General features: G+C 41.1%; 1 protein-coding gene across 5 annotated transcripts in view; it reads left to right on the top strand.

Annotated features, from left to right (window-relative positions):
- The first annotated feature begins 10,705 nt into the window (after nt 1–10,705).
- The window catches only part of TEAD1 (TEA domain transcription factor 1), a 159,509-nt gene continuing 146,699 nt past the window's right edge, over nt 10,706–23,515 (top strand). For all 5 annotated transcript variants that reach the window (XM_084287053.1, XM_084287051.1, XM_084287052.1 and 2 more), the window contains exons 1-2: nt 10,706–10,947; nt 11,566–11,700. The gene's annotated coding sequence lies outside the window, so the exon portion shown is untranslated. The remainder of the gene's footprint in view (nt 10,948–11,565; nt 11,701–23,515) is intronic.

The following is a 23,515-nucleotide window of genomic DNA, read 5'->3' as shown; positions in this document are numbered from 1 at the left end:
AATGATGGGTAAACTGATAACTTTTGCAAAAATCTGGAGTAATGTTCTGGGGATAAGGCTAGACTACACTGACTGACACACAAAGAAATTGTCTGTTTTAGGAAACATAGCCCTTTAGAACTGCAGAACTGTGAGAGCTTTCAGAAGATCATTCAGTCTAACCCTTCACTGAGGCAGGATCAAATACTCCCAGACCACCCTGACATGTCTATCTTAGCTTCTCAAAAACTTCCACTGAAGGGAAGCTCCTGTGTCTCCCCAGTTGGTCTCATCAATATAATGCAAAATAACATAAAGATTCAGAACATGGCTCTGTTACATTTATATAGGGACAAATTTACACTGCCATGACAACATAAAGGGTTTCTAAAGTGAGATTCCCATTAGGTTTAATGTAAATTTTAAGACCTTTTTATATTGCCAGAGCAATATGAAAGGTCCACTAATGTAAGCTAAAGTGAGGCACTTGGTTTCTGATGATCTTTCTGTGGCTGTAGTCTAGGAAAACTCCCAAGGACAATGATGATAAAGGCTGCATAAAGAAAAGTAGATATGTTCCATCCCTTCTCTGATTGTGTTGCACAGTGCCAAAATATGAATTGTCTGCAATAAAAAGAATTGTGCACTGATGCCAAGAGAGGGTACAAGATTCTGAAACCATCTGTCAAGTTTTAACACTTTAATACAATAGTCTTTTGACAGAATTTAATAGTTCTTTCCAGTGCTTTCTGTATTCCACCTTCCACAGCTCACAATCTAAAGAGAGCTTTCAAATACACCCGTGTCACCACCTTGTGTGGTAGTGACATGTCCATGGTGAATTTGTACAAGCCCTACCCCACGAGGATTGCCTGCAACTCTCATCATCTGCATTTCATCCTACCATCTCAGAGAGAGCAAAGCTCTGCAGGAGACAGCATTCCCTTTCTCTCTTGCTGAAAACAGTACAGCTCTTTTCCTTTGCTTCCCGACTTGAAATCACTTGTTGATCTCCAGACAGCTCCAGGCCTGCGTATCACCCATTTGGAGAGCAGCCCTCCAGGCTCCCCTCCTCCACAACCCCATATGTTTGAAGCAGCTGGTTGGCCTGATCTGTGATCTATTAACCAGCTGCACTTGGCACAGAATTATGGAGGTGAAGAGAGAGGCTGCAGGTGAGGGTATGCCTCTGAGCGTTGCCCCAGGCTAAAAGAAAGGCATGCTCTTCAGCTGCAGCACAGTGCTGGGTGGCCTTTGACTGCATGTGACCTGCATGCGGTGTCTCACTCTGTGCAGCAGCAAAAGCTGAGGGGCCTGAAAATCTGTTTTGTTGCATGATGTGCCATAATTGACAGGAAGGTATCCAGTCTTCTTCTAGAATGCCTATTTTAGGGATTTTTTTCTCACTCTGTAAATTGAATAAACCAGTTTCACAATCTGCTACAGGCCCCACCCTGCCTAACCCTGGCTAGTTAACCTGTAACAGATTGCAAAACTGGTTTGAGTCACACAGTGAAGAAAGAGATGTAAATTAGCCTTTTAATAGTTTAACTCTCCTGACCAATAACTTAAGCCATTAGTTGTTAATGGTGGTGCCATAGAAGCACAACACGTGCCACCCAGTCATTCCTTTGTCACATTATAATGTTTCCTTTCATGTTTTTGGAGATTAAAACTTTGTAGGCAGGAGTAAACTTCCTTCTCAGTAGTGCAGCCTAGATGCCTAATTTCTTTATGTAGGATTCACATATATGCTATGAAGAGCTCTGACGTAACTGAACAGTCATAGCTCTGCTGATATGCATTGCCTTGCTATGCCACTGTATCTGGCTTGTGCGTCTGAGCTAATTATTGAATGAAATGTAGCTAATATCTCATTCCCTTCAAACGTGGGTAACAGAACAAACCCATGTCTCAAACATTTTTACTTGTGGTTTTCCACTGACCTGATTCCTTCAGACACCTACAGGTTAGTCAACAGTCACTCAAAGAGAAAACCGAAAAGGTAGGGACAATATTTAATATATGTAGGTTGTTAATATTTGCATGTTAATAAAAACTTGATTCTACACAAGTTTATTTTCCCTAACTTTTTGCTATAATGCATAGTCAGAAGGAACCTGCATGCCTGATACAAAATGTAAAGTCAGGTAACACTCCTGAGCAGGTGGCCCTACCAACTGGCTTTAGGTATTTCCCTTTTTCTCTGGCCCATTTTCAGCTTTCATTTCTTTTATTGCAAAGAGGAGCAGAATGAGCAGGAAGTGTAAGGTAGGGAGGCCTTAATGGCTAATTCTAGTTCAGATGAAGCCAACAAAAAATTTTTGCTTGGGCTACACTTAGGCCACAAAAATGATGAATCTCATTTCTCTTTTCATTTTGAAAAGATGTACTGGTGTCCATGCTCCTGGTCTTGAGGGAAGGAGAGATTGTGTGCTGTTTCAGTTCCCAGTTCTGGGGGCTACCTCCAGTAGCATCTTGCCCAGAAAAGCTAGAACTGACCCAATGCTTTTTTCTGCAAGGAGTACAGTAAAATGCAACGAATGGAGAACCCCCTTCTCTGCATCAGAGACACCTCCTGCTAGGCAGTGCTTTCTCTGTGGGGCTTGGAGGAGTGTGTTTATCTCAGAGGAGGACATTAAACACAAATTCCTTCAGCCTTGATGAGAAGCACTAAAGCTTATATACCTTTATGATAGGGAAGGGCAGTGAGCAGCAGTGCTACCTTCCTCCTCTAGTCACTGTAAAGCAGGGAGGCCAGCTGCAACTTTGAAAAGCAGCAGCAGAAGTACCCTCAGTGGTGGTAGCCGGGGCTTGAATTGCAGGAGAAGGATACCTCCTGCTATGCCAAACAAAGTGTCTTCATGCTGATGGGGCAGACCTCTAACTCTCACTTTTGTCTAGTTCTACGCATCCCAAATTTTCCTGTGGTGAAATCTTAATCTCAGGTACATGCCTTTTCTCATGCATTGGGACAGAAAAAAAGAAATAGTGAAGGGTAGTGTGGTAGATGTGTTTGCATCAGGAAAGTGTGATGTGCTAGAGGTGTAAGGAGTAGTTAAAATAATGAATGGTACTGAGTTCTGGTGTTACTTTAGCTACTGTGAGTATTGCTTTGACTTCCTGTAACAATTTCCAGTCAGTAAAAAGGAAGTACTAATGCTTAGGACACAGGGGTGGTGTGAAGATCAACTGCTTTGTGTTTATAAAGTGACTTGAACATGATAAGTGTTATCTAAATCAGGAAATGCTGACAGACACTATCCATCTGGGACTGATCAAGAAGAATAACAAATTAGCTAATTTCTTCAGGATTTGGGGGGTAAAAGAGGCACATAAAACATACAAAGCTGTGCAGGTGGTAGAGTAATTGTATATGTGAAGTCACCTAAGATGAAATCACATGTGAAATGAGGTTAGGATTCTCTACATTGATGATAAGCATTTGTCTATTACATCATCTCATTGTTTGACATGCTTCTACACAATTATTTAGTGGCCATTTAGAGGACCTGCATTTCAGATTTACTTGCGTGTCCTCCTTACCAGTCACATACACCGTGGGCAGAGTGTGTGTCCTGTGTGTTGTACAGCACACAGCCCTGAGCTGTGCATTCACTGACTAGGCTGACTTGCCATTGTCACTGTCTATTTATTAAGTCTGTGCAGTTATGAAATGAAACTAGTGCATTTCTTTTTCCCCACCTTTGGAAGGCATTTCTTGTCTTGCAGCACAGCTGTGTGAGGTGGTCTGTCATTTCCACAGAGCACTTCAGACACTGGCAATGCTTCCTGACTGGCTCTCTGTGGGGCATAATGCGTCATGGGCATATGAGCAGAAAACCCAGAACAAAGAGAGCATTTGCAATCAGGATTAAGCTTCACAGCAGCCAGTCCATCTGATGGACCTTGCAAAGCTGCAGAACTCTGAATTTTAAGAGTGTTAAACAGTTGTTTTAATTTCAAATAACTAACAGTCAGTTCAGTTACTGTTTGCCATTGCTGAAACACGGTAGAGAAAAAGCAGTGAGAGAAAAGACTGTCCTTTGTTAAAATTAACAATGGGGTTGCTATTCTGACCAGACTAGAGCACTCACTAGCCTCAGCGGCTCTTCATCTCCAGATGACTTTTCCTTCTCCTGTTTCCAAAACTGTCTTCCTAAATACAGGCTAGATAAAAAGTATTTGTAGTTCCCCCGGGAAGGATGAAAAAAGGTCGGGATTTACATGGTGATATTTACTACTACAAATTCTGTAATGATCATTCCAGAAACATCATTCAGTAGTTCTCATCCAACTATGTACCCATGCACAGTTTATGATTTCCCAGCAGCTTTAGGTAATTTTTTTTTTCATTACCCAACCAACTACGAATTACTCTGTAAAATTTTCACTGAAAAGCCATGTAAGCTTGGCCTTCAAGAATAAGTTGCAAGAAGAAATGCATTACCTTATACTCAAATGAGTATAATAGGAAATGTCAGGTTAACTAATAACTATACCATCACACAACATGCTTCTTTCCATACAAATAGTGTGGACAGATGTCCAGGCCAGGCCTATGGGAGCTAGAGCTGTGGTGTGTTGATCTGCTTGAGGGTAGGAAGGCTCTGCAGGAGGATCTGGATAGGCTGCACCGATGGGCTGAGGTCAACTGCATGAAGTTCAACAAGGCCAAGTGCCGGGTCCTGCACCTGGGGCGCAATAACCCCAAGCAGAGCTACAGGCTGGGAGAGGAATGGTTGGAGAGCTGCCAGACAGAGAAGGACCTGGGAGTGATGGTGGATAGTCGGCTGAATATGAGCCAGCAGTGTGCTCAGGTGGCCAAGAAGGCCAACAGCATCCTGGCTTGTATCAGAAACAGTGTGACCAGCAGGGCTAGGGAGGTGATCGTCCCCCTGTACTCGGCTCTGGTGAGGCCGCACCTCGAGTACTGTGTTCGGTTTTGGGCCCCTCGCTACAAGAAGGACATGGAGGTGCTTGAGCGGGTGCAGAGAAGGGCGACGAAGCTGGTGAGGGGCCTGGAGAACAAGTCCTACGAGGAGCAGCTGAGGGAGCTGGGCTTGTTCAGCCTGGAGAAAAGGAGGCTCAGGGGTGACCTTATCGCTCTCTATAGGTACCTCAAGGGAGGCTGTAGCGAGGTGGGGGTTGGCCTGTTCTCCCACGTGCCTGGTGACAGGACGAGGGGGAATGGGCTTAAGTTGAGCCAGGGGAGTTTTAGGCTGGATGTTAGGAAGAACTTCTTTACCGAAAGGGTTGTTAGACATTGGAACAGGCTGCCCAGGGAAGTGGTGGAGTCACCATCCCTGGAAGTCTTTAAAAGATGTTTAGATGTAGAGCTTAGGGATATGGTTTAGTGGGGACTGTTAGCGTTAGGTCAGAGGTTGGACTCGATGATCTTGAGGTCTCTTCCAACCTAGAAATTCTGTGATTCTGTGATTCTGTGACCCTTTGAATTGATGACAAGATGGCCACGAGATAATTTGGAAGCAGTAACATCACAGGGGACAAGGGCAAGGCCTGTCTGTGAAAGGAGCTTCCAAGCCACACACAGGTAGGGAAGGTCTGGTTGGGCTGCTACGGGGTGTGCTGGGACAAACTGATGTCATGAATGGTGTTTGTGTGTCTATCTTGGTGACAGCAGAAGTCCTACCTAGAAATCATTCATTTTTGAATGAAAGAAGTCTGGCTCCCTCCTCTCCCTGTAGAAATCACCTGTGAAGTCGTTTTGGTGAGATGAATGAATGTTTGTGAATAGCCTTGTGCAACAGATCTCACGGCAGGTGGTGCTTTTAAGTATTTTGAAATATTCCTTAGATGTAGATTTTGAGCACCATCCAAAGGAAACCTATAAAAGCACTTAGGTGGTTAGGATAAATATTAAGGTGCCTTTTATTCTTATTGTTATTATTGTTATTATTGTTATTATTATTATTATTATTATTATTATTATTATTATTATTATTATTATTATTATTATTATGTTATTACTATTACTAGTATTATTTAGGTTGTCTGGATAAGTATTGAGATTTCCCAGACTATTTACCTACCTAAAAACATTGAAATCAAAGGGAATTAGACACTTAGTTACAGTGAAGGATAAAAACCACCTATGCCTATCTTTAGGCATCTAAATACCATTAGAAACCAGGGGCAAGGTGAAGAGAAGGAATAAAATAGGCCATTTACATATTAAGTAGGCTAAGAAGTGCTCAGAAACCTGAAATTTTGATGAATCAAGAAAGAGATTCCATGGGAATTTGAATAGGATTTTTCTCCTTTTTTTTCCCCACCAGGAAATACCTGTAACACTACAAAATTTGTAGTGCAAATTATTTTTTAAAAGCCCAGCCACCCAACTGGTACTCACAGTAATTTGTTTCAATCAGTGGTGCTAAGAATTATTGCTATCAGTAGAAGGAATAGGCTGCTGTGCTTATATTGTTTGCTCTAAAGCAGGACAAGAGCCACACCATTTTGATGTTAGTGATTTCATCAGTGAAAGAAATAGACAACCCTGGACTCTGGTCATGCAATTTTAAAAAGCTCTCAGTTCACCTTTAGAAATAAGCAACCAGAATTGTCTGAAATTACGTATTTCCACTCTCTGTACTATTTTAACTCAGTTGGGCTCTGAAACCGTAGTCAATGTCCTGGCTTCCTCTTGACTCAATTATTGTAATTCATTATTAAACTGTTATTTGTTTTCATTCTTTGCACTGTCTGCTGCTTTACAAAGCTCAGCAGCTAGATTTATAATATGGAGAGCTATTTTTCATTACATTACAGCTCACCCATAGCATTTTTGTTGGCATGTTCAACAATGCACTGATTTGGGTATTTAATTCCTTGCACACTATAGATTAACCCAAATCTATGTGCTGCTTTTAAGCATTTCCTGAGATTAGCAGTTTTCCTAACCTGAACTGCAATCCAAATACAAAGTTTTAAAATAATTTCAGTGCTCATAACCAAAATGCTGTATCCAAGCATTGTCGAAATTTGACATTCATTCCGAGTCCAAAAGAGGCTCTGGATCTAATGTTTGCAAAGTCCATCTTGTTTTCACCTGCTAGTTAATTACTCCAGGAATAAGTAAATTATTCTGTTAACCCTGTAACTTTGGATACTATTTCATCTCTTGGAGACTTAAAAGCATCATCTGGGTGGCTGGGATGAGAAATGTAAGTTATATGTCCTGAACCCAGCACACCTAATGGCAAGGAGGAAGCAAACTACAACTCTTCCGTTCGGCTCCACTATCGGTGGTCTCATTAATGAAGGTAAAAGCAGTTCCTATATGTATGCCGCAATACAGCATCCATCTTATCTCTAAGTACATGTATGTTCACACTTGTCTCCTCCCAACTCTCAGTAGGGCTCACTCTCAAGTATTTCACTGACAAGTGCAAAACTTGGTAGTATTACAGACCTTTGTTCTCTAATTGCATATTCTACCCTTCCTTACCTTATTCCATTCATTGTTAAACTACTCCCATTTCCTCACTGCCATCTCCTATTTCTGATACTTATTTTTTGTCTCCTAACTACAGTCACCCCTGTTCTCCAAGGGCTTTCCCCTCAGCTGTTCTTTCTGTCCTATTTATTCCTTTATTTCTGCAGGTTTCCCTTTCTCCATTTTATCCTTTTTATTTTTACTTTCTTTTTATCCTTCCTGCCTTCCTTCAGTAATAACAAATGTTTCTCTCCCACTCCCTTCTCTCATCTTTTCTGTGTCTCTTCTCTTTATTCAGCCTCTCTTTGATTGGTGTCCTCTTGAATCTCATGCTTTCTCTGTCTTACTCTATGCTCCCCTATTCCACACTTGTAATTCTCCTTTCTAGCTGAGATAAGCATTTGTCCCTAGGAAAAGCCCCTGTCCAGACTTGTCCCCATGTCCCTTCGCTTACTTCAGCTTTTCTAATTCTCAGCGCACCTGCGTGTCTGATAAAGCCATTCATCAATAAACACCAAGCAGGCAGCTCATCAGAGCAAGCTCACTATGTGTGAACGTGCCTCCAGTGTCCCTTCCTCCTTCATCCACAGAGCCTCCAAAGAAGCCTATGCTTGCACAAAGGCAGGGGCTGGACGATACTGATGCTGTCTTCCCACAGTCCTCACCTGTCAAAATACGCAGAACTCCATCTCCCCAGTACACAATTTCTTTCTGTTGGAAATTCACTGTGATTCCAGGTATGTATTTTTTTAAGTTTGTCGGTCTGATGTGATAATGTATCACATCACAGCCCATAGGATATATGAGCCTATGAGCCTCTTGCAAGAAAGATCAATACTTGTCAGTTTCCCTTTCTCAGTTTTCAGAAGGTGTTTTTTTTTTTTTTTTTTTTTTTTTTCCCCTGGGGCTCACTGGCCTACAGGCCAGGCTCAACAAATGTCATGATTTAGTCACCATATTACTTTGCTGTCCATCTTGGCCTCAGTTTTTGTAGTTTAATCACTTTAGTTACCTGTGAGCAAAATGCTGTCAGGACAGGATTTCTGCCTTGAGTTGAAAACTGGATGGTGGATGAACATTGTGTTAATGGAAGATCCCTAGTCTTCCCTGAGCACCTCCCTGACTGTGAAGAATATCAGTGTACAGAATTTGAGTCTGAGACATAATCAGAATTTTGTGAGCTTTCCCTGCTGCTTGCAGTTAACAAAATGTGCAGGCAGCGGGTAAATGTAATTATTCTTTTCCATTAGGTGAGCATAATCCCACAATTTTTTCATCTGTCATTTGTGAAAGCTATTAGAGGTAAGAAGTTTTCAAACTGTTTATTTATTGTCCAAAAAGTTGCCATTCTTCCTCCCTGTGCACAGAGCTATGATACTTTTTGGGCCCTGCACAGGCATAAAAGTTAGAGTCAGTATTCTTGGCACTTTCTCTACAAGCCTCATGGAAAAAAAAATGCCCCATTCACATAAAGGGGTTCCACATTTCTGTACATACAATGAACATAGTAGAATTAGTTTAATCTCTAGTTTAAGTCTACTGACATAGTTAAAAATCAATGGTATACGGCTCAGGAGGCAATGTTTTTCCCTGTTTTTCTGCTCTAGTATTGGAAAAGAGTTGGTAAACTTTGTGTGCACTCAAAACGATTATGGCATTATTATAGACATCTGCGCAGTGGTTGAATTTCACAAGTTATGCAGGCACTTAGACACTTACTAGACAATAGTATTGGAGCAGTTTGAAGAGGAGAAGGGGAAGAAAAAAACAAATTTGTGTGTGTGAGTGGGGGGGTTCCTTGTAGCCTGCTTTCAAAAAGAAAGTTTTTCAGCCAGTGTGGAATGGTGGAGGGAAAAATATCCTAAAATATATTCCTTCTCCCATTTTTCCAGTCCTTTGGCCAATGCTTTCTCAAATTTTGACTCAATTTGGTATTATTAATTGTTTCACACTGTTTCTGTAGGGTTGAGTTTGAACAGATTAGATAGCATTAGTGTGATGCCCATCACACACACTCAGTGCCTGGTCCACAAAGATGAAAAAAAAAAAAAACCAAAAACAAACAAACAAACAATGACAAAAAAAACAACCAACCAACCAAACAAACAAACAAACAAAACAAACAAACAAAAAAAAAAAACCAATTGCAGCCTCTATGTGAACTGCAACGTCAGCTTTAAGCAACGTGTTTTCAAGAGTCAGTCATGGGCTAGAATAGCAACTGTTATCAGCATGGCTACCCTACAAGATCCGTACTGGGAAAGCACGAAGAAGGGCATGTTTCAAGTATTTTCGAAGAGAAACTTGACATCTTTTTGTAATGTCACACACAAACAATATACAGGGTACTTATTGTGAATTCTGCCAGCCCCCATCTGAGTGTGTCGTGAGGTTACACATGATGTATGATGTTATCAGACAACACCAACATAGGGTGCTTCTGAGGTTGTAATGTGATTTTCCTGACATCTCCAAAAGTGGGAGTCCTGCTGGTCAGACTTTCAAAGGTGGATAGAAATGTATGTTTCCACATCAAAATAGGCAATTTATTTGACAAACAGGTACCGAGGTGTCCAGTTATCCTTTTTGCTTATGCAAATACAAGTTTTCACAAGCACAGCAGCTGTGCCTGCACCGTGATTATTTCCATAAGGTAAGAAATTGTTAGCCGAAGGAGATGTGCCCTGTAATAATGCTCAGGAGCATTTCTGGGGAATGGTTTGTCAGATGCAAGAAGGGTAAAGTAAGCTAACAGCACTTAGGCTCACAACTTGAGCAGTGCAAAACTTGCAGCATGAAACCCGAAGCTGGAGCCAGTTTTGTGAGAAAGGTCAAGCCCTTTGGGCTCCTGGGCCACGCTGTGTCCACATCGATTTGGGCTGTGATGCGGACAAAGCTCCCCTGTGCTCCCCCTGCTCGGGGCTCTGGTGGGCCCGGGGGTGCTGCAGGTGGCCGCCTGGCACAGGCCTGCCATGCCAGGGCTCGGCAGGGGTTTGGCCGCGCGAGGCCGTAGCTGCGCGTAGGAGCCCCCCCAGCAGGGGCCGCGCACCCCCCGGCCAGGCCTGCGCTCTCCAGACCGGCCGCTGCCGCGGGCCCCCCCCCGCCGCGGGCTCCCCTATGAGGTCAGCGCGGCGCGGAGGCCCCGCCCGCCGCCCCGCCCGCCCGCCCGCGGCCGCAGGGGGCGGCGGGCCGCGCTCCGCCCCGCGGCCGCCCCGCTCCCGCGTTCATTTCATTCCTCCCCTCATTCCGCGCATTCCTGGCATCGCTGGCGCCGCGCAGCCCGGCCGGGAGCCCGGCCCGCCCCGCCGCCGGCCGGGCAGCAACTCATCCTCCGAGGGCTCCGTCCGCCGGCCCGCGGCGAGCTCGCGGCGCGGTATAAATAGTTGGGCGGCCGATTAAAAATAGGCGCGGGGCCGCCGATAGCCGAGGCGGCCCGGGGGCGGCGGGCGAAGTTTGCCGTCGGAGCGCGGCGCGCCGGCGGTGCGCGGAGTGGGGGCCGCGGCGCGGAGGTAAGAGGCGGCCGCCGGGCGCACACGGCGGCGCCTTGTGCGGCGGGGCGGGGGGCCGGGGGCCGGGGGCCGGTCCCGGCAGGGGTCGGCCCGAGGGGCCGGCGCCCCCGCAGGTGCTGGGGCCGGCCGGCGAGGGGCCGAGGCGGGGGGAGAAGTTGCTCGGCGGAGTTGCTGCCGCTGCGGGGCCGCGGCCGGAGCCGCAACAGGCGGCCGCTGCCCGCCCCGCGCCGCTCCGCTGCCTCTGGCCGCCGCCGTTCGCACTTAGTTGCCTGAGTCACGGCGCCGCGGCCGGGCGCGCACACACCGGCGCGCACACACTCACACGCGCACTCCTCACGCCCGCCCGCACACACACACCCGCGCGCACACGCGCCGAGCCTTGACGTTTTTCGCATTTTTGCCACGGGGAAGCGCGAAGTCGGGAGCAGCCCCGGGCTCGCCGGAGCCGCTCGCAGCCCCGCGGGGCCGTCCCCCGGCGGTGCGCGCTGCCGAGCGGCCCGGCCTGCCTGTGCCCCGCGCCTGGCGCTGCCTCGGGCCCCGCTTGCCTCCCCCCTCGGGTTTCCCGCTGAAAGATGAAGGAAGGAATGTCCTTTTTCGCTGCTTCTTCTCCTTCTCCAGAGCTGCCGCTGCTGCTGGTTAATTGCACATTCAAGTGGAAAATTTTCGGGAGTCAGCAGAAACATTGTATCCAAAAAAGACAAAGTCGCAGTTACACCACCACCGAGGAGATTGTCCGTGGAAAACTTCCATCCGGTAGGAACTGTATTTTTATTTTTTTTTTCTTTTTCTTTTTCCGTAGCGTTTTACAGAGATCTAATCTACAGATGTTCACAGTGCTGATGCAGAGGGCCCGTGGCAGCCTTTGTTCGCAGAAGGAGCGGTTTCAAAGGAAGTACACTTCCAAGGGGGAGGGAAAAGTTAGACAGGGCAGCTTTTGTAGCAAAAATTAAACAAAACAGTCCCCTCCAAACAGCTGAGAAAAAACGACGAAAAGAGATAAAACAAGAGAGAGAGAAAACCTCTGTTCTCACCAAGTAGAAAAGTTTGTGTTTCTGCCTCAGTTAGGCATAATCCTAGTCACGATTTTTCTCCTCTCGAAATCTGTTTTAGGTTGAACGGTGTTACAGTATAAAAATATTTATGAAACAATGAAATGTCAGCCACCCGTGCTTCTCGGGAGAGTTGTTAACTTATTCGAAACGAGTGCCTGCCTTTGATACGGAGATATGAAAAGTGACCTCCAGAAGTGCTGGAAAGTTAGGGAGCAGTTCTGTCTGCGTTTCCTTAACGTAAATGGCTCCCAATATTTTTTAACTGTTCGTTGTTGAACACTATCTGGGAAAGAAAGGCCAAGAAATGTCAGGTTGTACTGGCATTTTCTGACGTAAAATGTTATATATGTAAGAAACGTAAGCCGAATTGGCAGAGCCTCAGGGAAAAAAAAGTAGCTATGCAGCTGTATTCCTGTCTAACAGAAGCCTGTTTGCTTTCCCTCAATGCTGATAAAGTTTGGAAACACAGTATTGCTAGATAGCGGTTTTCCAGAGATATCTAAACTAGATAATGGCAAAGTTGGGAGCCATACGATTAAAATCCTGTTTTCTCTAGCCGAATGTTCAGTTATTATGCAGCACATCTAATATGGAAATCTCTGTGGGAACGCCTCTTATGGGAAAATTCATATAAATAACAAAGTGCTACCTGCAATTGAATATGAAAACAAAAGTGATTATAATTACATTAGGACTTAATTTAAAATTATATAGGATTCTTCATATGACCCTAGAGTGGGAATGTGTGTCTGTAATGTATGATGTATTCTGTCTCTATAAATAGTTGGGGAATACCATTACAGGGATATTAGATTGTAGATGGTAAGATGGTGCTATCAAAAATGACATAGACCTGTGTATTAAATTACTTCTCGGGGGGTAGAGGGGAGCTTGCATGTTTGTGTGTGAGTGTATCTATATATATATATGTGCACATACTTTATTTGGGAAAAGAAAGGCAGGGATAAATCCAGTGAATGTTCTTAAATCATGAAACTGATGGTTTTATAAGTGGGTCACATTTTAAACTCGTGATTTTTTAAAATCAACTTATAGAAATATTTTTGATTAAAAGCAAACTTCTTTGAGATGTATTTATTTTTTATATTGGTGCTAAAACATTTTTTTTCACGCTACGCTGATTTTTTTACTTGGGTCATGATGTGTTTTCTGTACCCATAGCATAAATCTACTGCAAAGAAAAGCAGGATTTTATCAATTGACCCAGCAGAAAATTGGGATGTGAATGACTTATTTCTGTTTTTCTTAGTAGTAATCTAAAAATACCTTTGGAAAATACTTCATTGCTAAACATGTGTTAGGTGTATTTTGAGCATCAATTTTACATAGGCTGCTTTGGTGAAGTAAATATCATTAGCTTCTGCACCCAGGAGAGTGTAGCAATAGCTCTTGAGATTTGAATTACGGTTTTATATTCTGTACAGTTTCTTAGTGCTGAGCGAGGGATGTACGCGAGCAGTGAAGCAGAGGAAAAATTTTGATTTGACACGAGTCTTAGTAAAGACAGACTCTGCTTAAAGGAGTTTAATTAAACAGATAAAAAAGAACAACAGAAACTTAATTAGGAACTAGACCCGCTGTGAGTTTCCAGCTGAGAAATGATAGTGTATTGTTATGTGTGGAGACCTGTGAGCATGTGTGTAACATGTTTAGTGTAATTTGTAACTATCGTGTTGTTGTTGTTGTTGCTGGATGGTGTAGTGGTTTTGTATATTGCTGAAGTGGTTTTTAGGCTTTGTTTGTCCATGCCTGAAAAAGTTAAGCTCAGTGAAGTCACATGCAGAGGAATAAAGAATTCTTCCTTCTTTCTTTTTAAACTAACCTTGTAGATAATATTGTAAGCAAACTTTAAAGATACAGTACAGACACTAGTGTGATAAAGACTTCTTGAACTACAGAGAAATTCTGGCACATTTTACTTTATAAAAAGTGAAAGGTGAAAACGTTGTGTATCATGACATAGCTGTCAGTTTGCAATCCATATAGTATGATGGTTACACTGTTTGAAGAATTTTCATAGAAGTAATCTGACTTTATTGGAAAGTGCCTAACCTTCTTTCCAAAACTGAAGATCTTGTGTACAGTTCTGGATGTTTATCTGTGAGATTATCTTCAAACATTGCATTTTGAATGCATGGTTTCTGACTGCATATGCACAAGTGCATATCACTATTTTTAATCTATTTTTTTTTTTCTTGAAATTGAAATTTATTTTATCTTCCCATATACTGATGGTTTAAAACCTCACCTTGTCTTTCTGAAGTGATTTCACTGAAGAAGAAAAGATTTGCTAGATCCAATCCTTACTCAGTTTAAAGTGACTGGGATGACTCATATGAATAAACATTGCTGGATTGAATACAAAGGTATTTACAGCATATGCTTTGTGTATATGTTTAGTACGACATTTCGTGTCCAAAGAAGTACGTGGGTACTATTCTGCATCTTTGATTATAAAGAATATTATATTTGATATGCATGCTTTTTCAATTTTTTTTTGTAAGGGGACTTTTTTTCTGCTTTGCTTATGATCTGTCTAAAACTTGCAGGCAAATTTCTGTTAAAAGTTGATCACTCATTCCACTTTTGGGCTCTTATTCTGACTGCTGACTTCTTTTTTCTAAATGCGTTGTAGGTTCAGGTTAATTCCATTGACTTCATAGAGTCTTTCTGTATGAAGTTGGCTGTAATGAGTGTGCAGATTGCTGCCTTCAATACGATTTTGAAAACTTCATCCCTCATCAGAGTGACCTGCTTTAGCCATGAGAGAAATAGTAGCTACTTATTTCTGGGATTTGAGATTTAATTACCATTTTGTCACTGTGAATCACCTTGCCATTAGTGCTTGCCTCAGGTAGGAATGCTTTATATTCCTAAACTAGTCATTTACTAATAAAAAATAAAATAAAATTGGCTCTCAACAAAATCTTAAAACATACAAGAGGTAAATCATCTCTCTGAAAGAAACTGCTGTTAGAGGTTTTGTGGCAGTTTATACAAACACGGTATAATTTAAATTGTATCCTGTGATATATGAACGGATTAATGGCATTATTTATTATAGAGCCAACCGGCTCTAAGCTGCCACCCTGAAGACACATTTTTAGAAGAAAAATCTCTGCAATAAATTCCCACTTTATGACCATATCTTGCTCTCTGTTCTTGCACAAAACTCCTTTTGATTTTTGCAAGTGGAACAAGGATGGAATAGTATTTCCTGGAATAATTTTGTTTGGTTTTAAAGATCAGTCATTTCCAAAACGTAAGCTAGTGAAAAGTTGCAGACTTAAATCCTTTGAAGCACCAACTCCAAATCTGCTTAGATTTGTCGCATAAAATTCAACTAGGACTTCTCTAATTTAATAGCCCAAACATCTTTTTATTATTATTATTTGTATTTTGTGTGTGAAATCCTGATGCTCTTGTGAGTTTTGTCGTATTGCTGGTACAGTCAAAATCCCTCTCTCTGCTAATGCGGATTCAGCAACTTCTATGCTGAATCTGGTTAGTAAAATTCCAAATGAATTATATTAATTTTAAAACACAGGGAATGAGAGAGTGGAGGGGAGAGAAAGGAGGTAACAAGCCAGTGTCAAAATCTGGTTCTGAACAACTAGTTTGAGGCATTTTGCACAGGAAGTCTATGAATGTCTCAGAAAGCAACCCGTTATGTGCTACATGCCCTTATTTGTTAGATGAATTTTTGTACAAGCATCAAGAACACGATGAAAAACTGCAGTGTGTAAAGGGTTTGTAGATGCTCGCCTGGTTGGTGCAGGGCTGCATTCCCATTTCCCAGTCTCCAGCTTGTGTCTGGGTTCCTCAGAGGAAGCCCATTTTAATTTGGCGCCTGTCCAGTAGAAGGTATCACCTGCAACTTTTTGTTCTTTGTCTTCTAGTAATTGTTTACTCGAACAGCATGATTACTCCCTCTGCATCCTGTTGTACCTTTCCAAATGGCCTTCTTAGATTTCTAGCTTGTTTTAGTTCTACGCCGAACTTTTGAATCAGCCTGCGTGGCAGCAGAAGCATATGAGCACAAAATGCAAGTTTACTTGCTAGCAGGTCAGAAGGTAGAATGTGAAATCACAGTGTGCTGGGAGGGGGAAAGGAAGGCAAGTTTAGGATTATGTGTAAAACTATTAAAATGCTATTGACTGGGAATCTAAAACAATGACGAGTGCTGTTGTTTTTACAGATACATAAACTGAAAAACTGCTGCTAATGATGGGAAATGTTAATTATGTGAGAACATATTGAACTTATATTCTCTGGCATGAACTTTTTTAAATGCATCGACTGTGCTGCCTTTTATGCGCACAGCTTTCTAATTATCATAATTCAGTACAGCTCTGGCTTTTGGAAGGAGTTCAAGTGCAATCTCAACTTAACATGAAAGGATTTTTTTTTTTTTTTAACTGAGAATGTTCAAGAACAATTTGAAAAGATAATCTAAAAATGCTACATACTTAGCTGGGTATAAGTCAGAAAATAAATATGTTCCCATAACTGCCTATCAAAGCAGAACAGATTATTAGAACTATCTATTTTTTCTCATTATGTCTTTCACACTCCTACAGAACACAACTAAAAACACATTTGCAAAATTGAGTATCATAGAAAGATCTACTATATAGCCATTGACAGAAGTTTGTATTTTGTCAAATTTTGAGAAGATTAATTGAGTAGATTACTGGATTGTTATGAAAAGACTTTTCCACAAATACTATGTAAGTAACCAAGATTTCATTTTTTCTAAAATAAAACAAGAAGAAAATTCTCATGATTCCTTTGGTATTGGTTAATTGTGTTTCTGTAACGTATTAAAGCTCTGATGTAAATCTTCCTTATCTGTCAGTATTCACACCTTGTCTTCATGGAGCTTGAGGGGGATGTGAATACACATTCTTTCTAAAGCTTTTGAAAGTTGTTTTTATTTCTATTTTTAAATGAAGGGAAAATAACTTCCACTTGAATTATCCTTTCACGGTTTTTTTGGTGTATTCTCAAATTGTTAGTTATTTTTTTCTTTCCTGTGTTACCCAGCTTCTAGCTGAAAAAGAATCAGATTTTTTTTCATACTTGTTTTTTCTTTTACTACAGTACACGCTACATTTCTAAAATGCAAAGAAAGCCCCAGTGAAACAAAATGACTTCATTTGAGCTGGCACTTAAGAGCAGAATTCACTTCCATAGTACTGAAATAAAAGAAGCCAAGTGTTTTAAATAGCCACTCCCCTAGGCCAGAGCGTTTTAGAAAAGCTCATTGTCTAGATTTGAGCTGTAGTAGTATGCCTGCTTCTGTTAAATCTCCCAAACCAGACAGCTTGATTTCTAAAGTTGACATCTGGTTTACTCTTTGTTCACCTGTTTAAAAAAAATGCAAATAGACGAGTGCTCCATTGCCCTAGAGCTCTGCAAAAAAAAAAATAAAAAAAAAATGCTGTTGACAGTTTGTCAAATAGTGCTTCCAGTCTAAGACTGCAGTAGCCTATTGTTATGCCAGCAACAGGCAACAGAAGTTGTGGCACCATATGGCTAGTATATGCTTCAGATAAGCTATCTGTTAATTTAGCTTATCAGTAGCATTTTGATATGCTTTGTGTTTGAATCACCAACCAGTATGGCCTTGGGTATTTTTGGTGCCAAATTATTCCTTTACATTATAGACATCACAGTTATTCCCTTGGTGGAATCTCTTTCCTTTCATTCACTACATGGTACTCTGAACAATAGTGCTTATTTCTGCAATTAGCTGGCATGTTTTTTGTTTTTTTTTACATGGTTGTCTTTCTGTTGGGAGATTTTAATTCAGGAATGACATTTTGGTTTTGAGGGGAGAAAATGTCAGAACAGGCTTTGGAAGAAAAGGTAAATTCATAAAGGTTTAATGGATTAAAGCCTCTGTTATGTGTATCTCAATTAAAATATATAGTGTTTGGAGACAAACATTTATTAATGACAAAGGAAATCTTATGCATGGTGGTAGATTAAATATGAATATGCACTTCTTGTCCTAGAGCTGCTTTACAGTTTAAGATAAAAGGCAAAACTCTGTAAACAGTTTCATTTTCCACATCCAAAATTTTACTTTATTCTTTCAACAAATTAGTCTTTAAGAAGAATTGTATACCTGTATCTGTTGCCAGCTAATTTTTTTTTCTATTTATTCTGCAATCAACTGAAAGCCTTTTCTAAAACTCAAAGACTGAATGGGCGCTCCTCTTTTTTTTTTTTTTTTCTTTCCTCTTCTCCCCTCCCTTTGGCCATAATTATTTTGTTACAACAAAAATCTCAAAACATAAATACAGTCTTCTGTTCAATGCCACAGCGATGTTGGGTCTGTCTGCGTTGCTCTCTGACCTTGCTGCGCATTCTTCTTTGTCTGCCCTGCAGGCTCCATCTTGCTGTTCCTTACAGGGCACCACATACGTCTTTGGTTGCCTGGACTTTCCTCTTTCCTTGGGTATGCAGTTAGTTATATTAGTTAGTATGCTTTTGTACATCCCTAGATTAGGCTTGCCTTCTTTCAGGTTGTGGTAGCTTTGTTCTCCTCCTTTTGCTAGCCATCTTGCCAGCTCCTCTTCCTGCTGTTGCTCATGGACATGGTCTTGCTGTCACATCTCTTTGGCCATACCAGTCTCCAGGCTGCTTTCTCACCCTGGCTATTAGAAAGAAAAAGCCACTTGTGCTTGTATAATGACTTTCGTGTCCAGGATCTTTGGTGACCAATAAGAGGGCCAGACTGTCTCTCAAAGAAGTTTACAGTCATCTTCTGACTCTGTTTGCTGACACCACTTTTTAGTAATGAAAGGAGGTCAAAGAGAAGAAAATTTTTCTCCCATCCTTTTGGAAGCAAGTAATTTGACAGTCCGGAAACGTGGCTGTTTGTTAATGCCATACTGAAGTCCATCCAGCTACAGGTGAATTGCACTGAAGCTGCCAGGAACTGGCACAGCACCCAGAGGCTAACCTGATGGGTGATGAAGCAAGAGGTTATGTCCCTGCCCGACCACCATGTTCACCTGCAGAAAACAAGAAAGCTTTTCTGCCTGTGGCTTGGCATCTCAGGCTGCTAACAGGTTTGTAGTTTCTCTGCAGGGACAGGATGTGCTAGCATTTGTCTACTCAGAGTTGGTTTGGGGATCACCTCTCATTTTAAATCTGTCTTAAATTCAGGTTTAGAGTTCAGGTCCACAGTGTGTCTTATACACAGGGGCAGTTGGCTGATAATAGCATTTTTTGTCTTTTGGCTTATTTCAGATTAGACCTGTGATTTTTCACTTCAGTGTGTTTGGGTGGTGGTGGTGAGGGAGAAAGCAAAGAGGCAGGGAAAGGAGAGGTACTGAGACTTACAGTTTTCTGTGAGGCATTTGCACATCTTCCATGTAAGTTATTCCTAAATGTTTTAACCTTAAGAGGCAATTTTCAGCCCACTAGATTATCTAGTTATCACCTATACTTACTGAGTATGGAGATCTTTGGACTGATGGGGCCATTAAAACATAACAAATCTATACCTGTTTGAAAGTAAAGTGCATCTTTCATATGGTTTTCTATATATTTATATATATATATTTGTTAAACTCCAGAGCCTGTGAAGTTTTTTGCTGATTTCCTAGCCTTTCATTGCTTCCTGTCATTTTTTGACTGGAAATCCGTAGCTCCAAATAATGTGCTTTTTTTTTTCTTTACATGTACTGTTATTTATGCATAGTACTTTCTTTGCTTCTTGGCATATTTACTGTATGCTTACTGAGCACTTGTAGATAAGCAGTTGAAGGGGCATATTTATAAAAACAAATTTAAAATAAGCAGCTTCCTATAGCAATTCAATTTAGATTTTAATGTTTGTAATATTTTTTGCTGGTGAAACAATGACCCATAAAAACCTTGATCTTCTAAAATCTCCAAAAACAATACAAAGAATACAAAGAAGTCCAAAGTGTAATAGAATTATCATAGTTTTTGGTTGCTTGGAAAATCAACTAATATTCTGGCCTCTGAGATTTAGGAAACAAATTAAAGAACCCTTTTTTAGGTAGCAAGCTGCTTTTAATGGTCCTTCTGTATTAAGGAAAGTACAGTATTGTAGGTTATTTATTTCTGGGCATGCAGTACAGGGTGAAGAGCCTGCAATTCAGCTAGCAATGCCTCTGTGCCCTGAGGTAAACTCTATTTCACAAAGGGAATTTTGATTATGGTCTGCTGCTCTGTAGCATAGTGGAGGCTTCAAGAGGCAAGTGGTAAATGCTACCAAAGAAAAGCTGGATTGGAGCCACTGACGTCATCTAAGTAAATCTGCTGTAGGACTATAGCCATAAAATGACTGCCAGCCACTGAGCGCACTTTGGCCTTTTCTTGTCAACTGTTTTAACTGCTTTTTTGCTTCTTTTTTATTTTTTTTTATTTTTTCCAAGCAACATGCATTTTGTTTTCTTTCTTTACTTCTTTCTTTTCTTTTTTTTCCTTTTTTTTTTTTTTTTTACTAGTTGTGCACATGGTGAAATATAGAAGTGCTAATGTTTCACCCCCCCTCCCCCCGGCATGCAAACTGCACATATCATGTGAGTAGCTGCACATTGCAGTTCAAAAATTAAAAAGTAAACCAGTACTTTTCCATACGTTAGTTTAGCAGAATTAAGCTTCCATCTCAAGCCATGTTTTTAGGCACAAGAGCTTGGCAGTTGAAGTTACAGCACATTGATGAGATTTGTGTTGTGGGCAAAAAGTGTTTTGATGCACTGGAGGACATGCTTCCTTCTGGAAAAACTAGATGTGTAAAAATGGCTAGTTGTGAATTCGGAATGAGAAAATAACACTGGTGTTTGACTGCTTAAGATCCAGTGTCTTAGGCATTGCTTTAAGCTTGACCCCTGCAGCTCCAGTCACACTGAAACAAAACTTTCTTGTTTCAAACATCCAAATGTATTCTTAGCAGCTGATCTTCTGATGATACTTTTTTTTTTTTTTTAACATAGTTAAAGAAACCAGGTGCATTAACAATAGCAGCTGTAGGATTCCTTGATGAGTACATAGCAGTAGATACGTATGTACCAAAAGATATAACTAAAAATGCAATTGATATTTCACCTGTCTCCCACTTAAAATTTAGATGTATCAGGATTGTAACAGGAGTACTTATTGTTTTGTTGGTGGGTTGAATTCATTGTCAACATTCTCTTGAAATGAATTTCCAGGAATTTTAACATCTTTTTTTTTTTTTTTTTTTAAAGTGCATAGTAAAATGCATTTATTTTAGCCAGTGTGTCTCATGACAATATTTGTTTGCTTGATTTATGTACTTTTAAGTTTTAAAATAAAAATTAAGCATCAACATTTTTGAAGTTTGAGTCTCATGATCAGAAACATATTAAAACCACTATCTTCTCCATGAATCATTAGATGAGTCAGTTCCTGAAACCACTACAAGCCTCACAGTTCTTGGCTACAACTGAAAGCAGGAAATCCAGGCTTCAATAACTTCCTTTCCCAGTACTGGCTATAGCAGTGTTAGTGGTTAGTATATGCTGCTTTTGTAAGCAATAGGAAGATGTATGTCTGAGGAACAAAGGCACTCAAGTCAATTTGCTGAAACTGTTTATAATTTGTGGTCTTGATTTGAATGTCAGGATATATTGCCATATACTACATTCTGCGCTGCAATACAGTTTCCAGCAGTGATATTCAGAATATGAAATAGAGGGAACACTCTGTCACACAATTTTTTGACAATACCCATCTAACCAGTTTACCAGAAAAAGTGACGTTATTTTAGTGATATAATCCAACTCATGAATAGCACTGACAATGAAAACTGAACACATAGGAGTAAATTTTAAATGTTTATTTAGCAGCTACTTTGTTTTATGCTTGTGAAACAAACTATTTTTATTCTGTTTCAGCGCTCCAAAAGGCTTGAAAAAAAACCAACCCAAACTTGGAACTTGTAAAATAAAAACACATGATTTGTTTTTCAGTCTCCTTTTTTGTAGTGAAAACTGTTTGCCTCCTCGTAATCAAGGACACATTGATTGTCTCTATGTCGGTGAAGCATTGTTGGCTGCAGAATCTGTTTCTTTAAATGTGGAGTGCCTGTGCTCTACGACATCTGCTCAAGAGGATGTACTATTTACCTTCTTGTTCTAACTAGGCCAGATTCAGGTTTGGTTGATCTTAATGCGTTACATCTGGAAAGTATTCAGTCCTTTATGTTTTTCTTAAACATTGTGAAATATAGTTTGGTATCTTGTACTTACTATTTGGTAAATTTAACTCTCTAATTAACTGGCAGTACCTAAAAGTCAAACTTATCTTCTTTAACTATTCTTTTCATTGTTCCTCCGAAAGATTGTCTGTTCACAAACTGGGAACACAAGTATTGAGAGCAATGAACTAGTTAGATGATGCGTTAGAAAGCAAGTTTTGACAATGTTGCTTAAATTGTATAAGTAGTATATTGATTAAAAACAAATACAGAGCTCTTCATTTAAATGGGCACAGTGTTTTTTGCACATCAGGCAACACTTTTTATATTAGATAATGCGTGAAATTGATTTTATAAAGCAAGCTACCAGTTGGAGTTTTTCTTAGCTGGTGCAAGTTGGTAGATTGACCTCAGTGTAACTAATGGCCACTTACAGAGGGATGGAGCCAAATGTCTGATCCTGGAGATCCTGTGCTGATGGCCACTGTGGTGCTTCTTGAGTTGTGTGTTAGGCAGTACTGAGGAGGATTGGGCTGGGGGAAAAAGGAGGAGACCCATAGCCATAAGAGACTTCCCACCACCTTCCTTTGTCTATACAACTCCATGCTCATGGGGGAGATCTGGAGAGGGTCAATCCCTTGCTCTGACAATGACACTGAAGCCTTAGGGGGACTGTTTTCAGTTTGGGGTGAAGTTGCCCTCAAGGGAGAGGGAGAGACCCTTCCCTGCTTTGGCAAGTTTATGTCTGCTGTTCATGGGTACTTTTTCAATGGGCAATTCCAACCGCTCATTTTTCCCCTCAGTACTGGCACATATGACCCCAGTGGCTCATAGTGTCCATCAGAGACACAAGTGTCCATCACAAGTCCAGGACAGGCCACAGGACTCGTTTTGACATAAGGGATCTGGGTTGCCAGACCTTCTGTGCTGCAACAAGCATCAAAGCAAACTGCTTAGTTGATTAAGTGTGGTTAATCAGGATTTCTCTGAGGATATTTAATGGGATGTTATTGAGCCATCAATGTGCAAGTAACATTAAAAAAAAAAAAAAAAGTGTAAATAGGATAACTGGTCCAAAACTACAGTTCTCACAGCACCAACTCCTCTGGTACACGAAGTTGGTGGAGATGAAAGTTTTTGATATTAAACCACTCCAAGTACCTGGTGGTCTGTTTATGGAGACAAGCCTTTATCAGGCGAGGGAACTCAGTACAGAGTCATGTCCCAGGCAAGTGGGAGATCTGTGACATCAAGCTAGCTCACTGCAGAGCATTATGTGAGTAGAGTG

This window comes from Netta rufina (genome assembly GCF_964035555.1).
Source record: "Netta rufina genome assembly, chromosome: 5".
Classification (NCBI taxonomy): domain Eukaryota; kingdom Metazoa; phylum Chordata; class Aves; order Anseriformes; family Anatidae; genus Netta; species Netta rufina.
The sequence above is the reverse complement of the archived record's forward strand: the minus strand, read 5'-3'. Positions and strand labels throughout refer to the sequence as shown.